At 37.1% G+C, this 6992-nt stretch overlaps 1 long non-coding RNA gene across 1 annotated transcript; it reads left to right on the top strand.

Annotated features, from left to right (window-relative positions):
* Nucleotides 1-3787: 3787 nt before the first annotated feature.
* LOC107834772 (uncharacterized) lies at nucleotides 3788-4267 on the top strand. Its single transcript, XR_001660598.1, has 3 exons — nucleotides 3788-3825; nucleotides 3932-4037; nucleotides 4130-4267. It is a non-coding gene; the product is annotated as an uncharacterized LOC107834772 (long non-coding RNA).
* Nucleotides 4268-6992: the final 2725 nt, after the last annotated feature.

The raw sequence follows: 6992 nt of genomic DNA, 5'->3' as shown, positions 1-6992 counted from the left end.
CGCTGAGAGAAAACCACTGCGCATGTCCTGGAGCGCCGCGCACGAGTGAAAGGTGGGGAGGGGAGGGGGAAGGTGGAGTAACAGAAACACTTAGTTGTTTGGATTTTAATCGGTGCGTTTTGCATCCACTCAAAACAAAGATGTTAACAAATAAACTGGATAGTATGCTGTACGTTTAGTGATATTTTCACAGTTGCTGTCCCGACTGGTCTTGAAATAAAATGCCGATTCCTCCGAGACCGAGACAAGACCGAGACCAAATGCGGTCGAGTCTGAGACGAGACCGAGACCATCAAAAAATGGTCTCGAGACCAAGACCAACTTCGAGTACCACAACACTGCTGTGTACCCCTGCTAAATCTTTTAGGGGTACGCAGTACCTTACCGTACCCCCTTACTTTCACCCCTGAGTATACTACCTATAAATATATCTGAAGTATACTAAAAGTATACTTGTACCAATTTCGAAATGAGAACTTTAGCCGTTGAGCCATTTCTTTTACGATTTTTGCGACAACCTTAAAAAAAACGTAATTTTCACGCAGACTTGATGCGTCCGCCAAGTTTGGTGCGTTTTTGAATATGATAAAGCCTCCAAAAAGCCCATTCATTTTACGGAAGCATAATAAGCATAATAATAATTTTCATTGAATTTCAATAGGCCTTCACAGCCCTTACCTGCTTGGGCCTAATAATCATGATGTAATGTTGTTTAGGAAAGTACCCAATCTATTTACAGATATGATGTAAAATCTATAATCAACGGCAGTAGTTCCAGTTCACACTCCAGACCAGATGGTGGCGCCATAAAGAGAAGAAAAAACTTGAACGCAGGGAACATGCGCTGTTCAAATTCGCCATTTTTACTCGCATAATATTGCCTTAAAAGTAGAGAGGGCCTTGACAATAGTTACTAATTTTAGTAAATTCATATGAGAGGCCCCAAGGGCCAAATCCTACAAACTCTCCTACACGTACTATCAAACTCTCATACATTTACTATCAAACTCTCTTACATTTACTATCAAACTCTCTTACACATACTGTGAAACTATCAAACCCTCTCACATTCACCGTCAAACCCTCTTACATTCACAGTCAAACTCTTGCACGTACTATCAAACTCTCTGAAATTTTAAGTTAACTTCTGTTGCAATCAAACTCTGTCAGTTTCTGATTGGACCCCAGGCAGGCTTTTCAAAATAAAAGCGGACATCCGGTTTATGTTTGATTCATGTTTCTCTCCTGCAGCTTTAAAAATGTAAAACTTTGTGTTAATTGATTTGCTAAAGGAAATCATGTATCTGAAAATAAATTAAAACATATTATGTGGGCAAAAAATTCTGTAAACCACATATGTGCTACCTCAATCAAAATTCCTGACATTTGACATGCAAAAAAATCTTTCAGATTACATAAACAATACCTTACCAGGTACTTCTCTCACTTCAGGATGACACAGGGATACCTATAAGACCAATTTTAACTGAGGTTGCACATATGTGCTTTACAGGATTTTTGCCCACACAATATTTTTTTTTCAGATACATAATGTCGTTTTGCAAATTAAAACCCTCTATGGCATGGCGTTGCCCTCGGGCAACAAACCACATTTCTTTACCTCACGTTGCTCCTTTACTTTATTTTTTGGGGGTAATGATTTAAAATACCTCTATACATATTTTTGTCCAAATAAAAGAGGTATTGAGGTTCATGTGACCTTTTACTTAGAAGAGGAGCAGTCCTTTTTATGAAGCGGAGGTGCATGCTACACCTTGCCTCCTACTTGTAAGTTATACATCCTTCAACCTTCCAGATCCCATCCTTTGTGATGGGATCTGGATTCACGGTGAATATTAGCTAAACCGCAAAAATGCGACTAAATATCCGATGTTAATATTATTGTAATTTCACGGATAAAAATAGTACATGACCGATTTTTTTTATGTTGTCGGTCAAGATAACGGATAACAAAAAAAGTCTAGCGTGACCTGCCGCCCTGACACCAACTCACACACATCTTCATTCACAGTCTTACTTGTAAATCGATTTTTCTTTTCTTGGACATTTTGATGTTAGCTTGTCGATGTCTATTTTATTCGCTGGTGAAATCAATAAGCAGCTTGAGCTGACTGCTGCTCCCTAGTGGCAAGAAGCCGTAATGTTTGCTGGTAACAATCGGAATGCATTATGGGAGATGTAGTTTGTAGTCAATTCGTGCTCAAAACCTATTTTAAGTCAATCATGGGCCTATAAAACGCTGGGGGGGCCACATAAAATGACATGGCGGGCCACATGTGGCCCGCAGGCCTTGAGTTTGACACATGTGCCATAGAGGTTTTTAATTTGCAAAACGACATTATGTATCTGAAAAAAAAATATTGTGTGGGCAAAAAATCCTGTAAAGGACATATGTGCAACTTCAGTTAAAATTGGTCTTATAGTTGTCCCTGTATCATTCTGAAGTGAGAAAAGTACCTGGTAAGGTATTGTTTATGTAATCTGAAAGAGTTTTTTGCATGTCAAATGTCAGCAATTTTGATTGAGGTAGCACATATGTGGTTTACAGAATTTTTTGCCCACATAATATGTTTTAATTTATTTTCAGATACATGATTTCCTTTAGCAAATCAATTAACACAAAGTTTTACATTTTTAACGCCACAGGAGAGAAACACGAATCAAACATAAACCGGAGGTCCGCTTTTATTTTGAAAAGCCTGCCTAGGATCCAATCAGAAACTGAAATTTTAAGTTAACTTCCGTTGCAATCAAACTCTGTTAGAGAGTTTGATAGTACGTGTCAGAGAGTTTGACTGTGAATGTAAGAGAGTTTGATAGCGAATGTGAGAGGGTTTGATAGCGAATGTGAGAGGGTTTGATAGAGAATGTGAGAGGGTTTGATAGTACGTGTAAGAGAGTTTGTAAGTTTTGGCCCACGGGGCCTCTCATAAATTCAAGTTGGTGACGTCCTACTCCGAGTTAGACGACAACACAACTGGACAACAACCGATGGAAATTAAATGTGAGTCATGAAAGGAACCGAAGGGATGAAGACTGCTAACGTGTTGCTAGCTAGTGGTAAGTTTGCTTATTAATTATCTTTGTTTAATTGTAAACAGTGCAGTAAAGATATATAACTTACGTTGGTTTCATAAATAATTATTTTTATCAATTTTATTGTGACTTGTATGATTATTACTATAGCAATCATTCAGCTTCATTTTATAACTGCATGGAGGCTCTGTTTGTTGCGACTTATACTTATATTCATAAACTTAACCTGGTTTTAATTAAGCTCCATAAGACAGAGAAACTTTGATACTGTGAGGTTGTTGTTATAACTTGTTCATCAATGTTTTTATCTTCAACATATATTTGCAGTCTAAGCAAATGAAGATGAAATAGGAAGCCAGAGAGATCAGGTGTTAGTAAACCTAAAGAAAGGCTCTGGCTCCACCAGATCAACAACCAGCTCTGAGGATGAACCTCCACATCATCTTCATAATGTAATTATTATTTTTTTTTTAATGAGGAGCTAGCTACATTTTCAACAACAAAAACTGGTGTGTTACCAACACCAAGTGCCTAATAAACATGATTTGATTTAAAGATAACTGGACAGAATCTTTCCCCTTGTTAATCTAACATTTCTCTTTCATACATTTTATTTGTTGTTGACTTTCAGGGCCCTGTGATGGACTGGTGACCTGTCCAGGGTGAACCCTGCCTCTCATCTGATGACTGCTAGAGATGGGCACCACCAGGCCCCTCACTACTCTGCAAGGATCAGTGTGTTCAGATCATGGATGGAAAGCTTTTAAGGTAGTTTGTCTCCTTAAGTCCACACTTAAAACAGCTTCATAGTTAATGCCAACATCAATTGATTCTATGACATTGCTGACTATTTTTTTCTACTAAACATAAACAGGCAAAGAAGACACCCAGAAAGGTTTTTCCACCCCAGGCATCCGTTCCCAATCTTCATCAGTTCTAATGATGTCACATACATGGCGAGTCCACAACGTCTTGAAATTGTAAGCATTATGTTTTTATTTGCCATTTTTCTGTACTCTTTAAAATACAAATGCTTTCTCTGTTTAATTGCTCTATTGTTCTTGTTTTGTAGGTTTCTGTAAGGTGCTGTGGTGCAGTGAATGGGAATGTTCTGTCGTTGATCCTCACTCATGTTAGGAACATACCAACAGTGTCATGAAGTGTCATTCAGTAAATAATGACAACTTTAATGACAATTTGCTTTAAAAGTTGGATGACAGGTTTTATGTCATGTTTATGACAGTGTCATGTCAGTCTTATGCACACCCCATCAAATAAAGTGTTACCAGAATGGTAACACTTTATTTGATGGATAACACTTTATTTGAAAGCACAATGTAATTATAATTTTAATTTTTGTTTTTTAAAGTAATAACTTTCATGTTTTTTTGTCACACTTAAATTTTCATGCTCATTGTGTGCACTTTTGACGTCTAAACTGATAATTTATGTAAAGTTCATAAAGTTGTGAGTAAAATTAGACAATTTTTAAATGTCGGTAATAAAACAAAATATTTGAATTACCTTGAACATCTTGTGTAATTAATCTTTCCATGTAATTGTAGCCTAAAACAATGTAAGTACTGTAGTGTAGTTATGCATGTAATGTACAAAATAGGAACGTAGGAATAAAGAAGACTTATGAGTAATTAAAATGGTAGTTGTAGTCAATAGCAGGAAATCAAAAATAAAAATTAAGTGTAATTTAAATACATTACTAATATATTAATAGTATCTTTAAAATATATTTGAAGTATATTAAAAATATATTTTTAATATAATTCTATGACAGAATTAGTACACTCAAAATATAATAATAAAGCTCTTAAATATTACATTTAAAAAGTATACTTTAAGTACACTAAGTACTATTTGAAGTTGTTCCAAAAAAGTACGGTAAGTATACTAAGTATACCAAAAGTTGTAATTTAATACTATTTAAATACTACCAAAGTATACTAAGCACAAAATTAGTTGTTCCAAAATAGTACAGCTAAAGTACATTCATCAAAGTATGCTAAAGTATGTTAAAATTTAACACACTAAAGTATACTTTTTTTTTTTTACTTGGGCAGAGAGATTTTAACGTACTGAGACTGAAATTTCTGATAATTTTTCTTGGCGAAACAGCTCAAGCTAAGTCTGAATCTGTATATGTCCAGATCATTTTAAAGTCTCTACAGATTTTCAGTTAGATTTAGATTTTGATATCATATCAGTTTAGCAAATAAACACAGATCTATAGCTGATATACAGTGGTCCCTGGTATTTGTGGGGGTTAGCGACCACCATGAAGGACTAAATTGTAGGAATACTTGAGACCTCAATTAAAAACGCTTATAAGTTCCTATTCTAATTGTTCAAACACCAAATATACTGTACTACACATTACTTCATTCAGAGGAAACCATTTTAGCACTTCCACAGATGCTAATATATACAGTCTTCCTTGATTCAGTTTTGGGCCACAACCACTCAGTGTATATGACTCTTGGCTCTTGGCTGCTGTATAAACAGCAGCCAATACCGTTTCAAGTATCATTGCGCCTTAGCATTTCAGCTTCTCAAATTGCATTTTCTTTCAAATATTCTAGACATACAGTTTTTAGTAGCAGCATTTCCATTACAAATAGAAATGCTTTGTCTATATTTCATTGTAAAACACACTTTCAGATTAAACACAATTAAAATCACTTGTAAATAAGTTTGTTCACATGATAACTCATTAAGAACACGCCACGCCTCAAGTAGCCTTCATCCTCCTACCACTTGCATATGATAAAAAAACCCCCACCTCATTCTAACGCAACTCTTCTGTAAACTTTTCCAGAGATTTCTCTCTGACTGTCTGCTGTGGTTCTTAGTCTTTGTTATGCTTTTGGTTCCATAATGTTTTGGATTTTATTGCAGAGACTGACTATATGCATATTTTTAAAAACATTGCTTCATTTTCCTTTTCTTTCACATTTATGCCTTGATTAACTTTGATATCACACCAGATGCCAAATAAATTCTGTTTAAATTAAGGCAAAATGTGAATTGTAGTTGAGTAGGTTTGAATACTGCAAGGCAAAGTAATTAAGTAGCTGACCTTAATTTCCACTGACATTTGTATTTTTTTGTCTGAATGGAAATATGAGTTGAAGCAACAATTGACTTTCTTCACGGGCCAAAATACCGCCTGTACTAAAAAACCCTTTGTAAGGTTTTCAAGAGAGGCTTAGTCAAAGCAGATTTGCTGCCGTTTCTTCATCATACACGAGCCTCCAGGTCAAGTCAGCTCCTACGTCACGTTGCAGCTCCTTCTGCTGACTGCTCACATGTGAACTGACATTGGACAGAGCAAAGACAGCTAAATTAGACCCTGCAGACAGCGGTGGCAGTGGTGGGAGGCCAGGGGAGTGTTTTCCTCTCAGCATCAGCATGGGATGGGAAATGAGGAGTCAGGGTATCAGACGCAGCAGATTAGCGGTCCAGAAGCCAGTGTGGCTGGTGGAAAATGTGCCTCTGATGATAATGAGCCTAACAGAGCATCCACTGCGTGCTTCCTCATGATGTCTCACTGAAGACATTGACTGGGTCGGTGTCTTCAGATTTAGTCGAGTTCTGGCAAATGAGAAAAAAGAAAAGCTTCCCTCTCAGAGAAGGCATGTCGAGCTCAAAGCCTCCTTCGCGCCACAACGTGGAGGCCGACATGGAGAAAGTAAAGGTTTTCCAGCTTATCTCTCCAAATAAACGGCCACTGACTCCAAAAGGCGCTCCCGCCCCCTCCTCGTCATCTTGCTCATCGAGTGGCGTAGCACAGCCCTGCAGAAAGTCCACAAACCACTAAATTGCATACATCATATTCCCACTACCGGACGCTCGCATGTGAAAGGCGCTGTCAGTGAGACGTGACGGCTCTTAGACAAGCAGGCACCAAATAATTGAACATC

Source organism: Poecilia formosa, unplaced genomic scaffold (assembly GCF_000485575.1).
Source record: "Poecilia formosa unplaced genomic scaffold, Poecilia_formosa-5.1.2 Scaffold760, whole genome shotgun sequence".
Taxonomy (NCBI): Eukaryota; Metazoa; Chordata; class Actinopteri; order Cyprinodontiformes; family Poeciliidae; genus Poecilia; species Poecilia formosa.
Note: the sequence above shows the minus strand (reverse complement) of the source record. Positions and strands in the feature narration are given on the sequence as shown.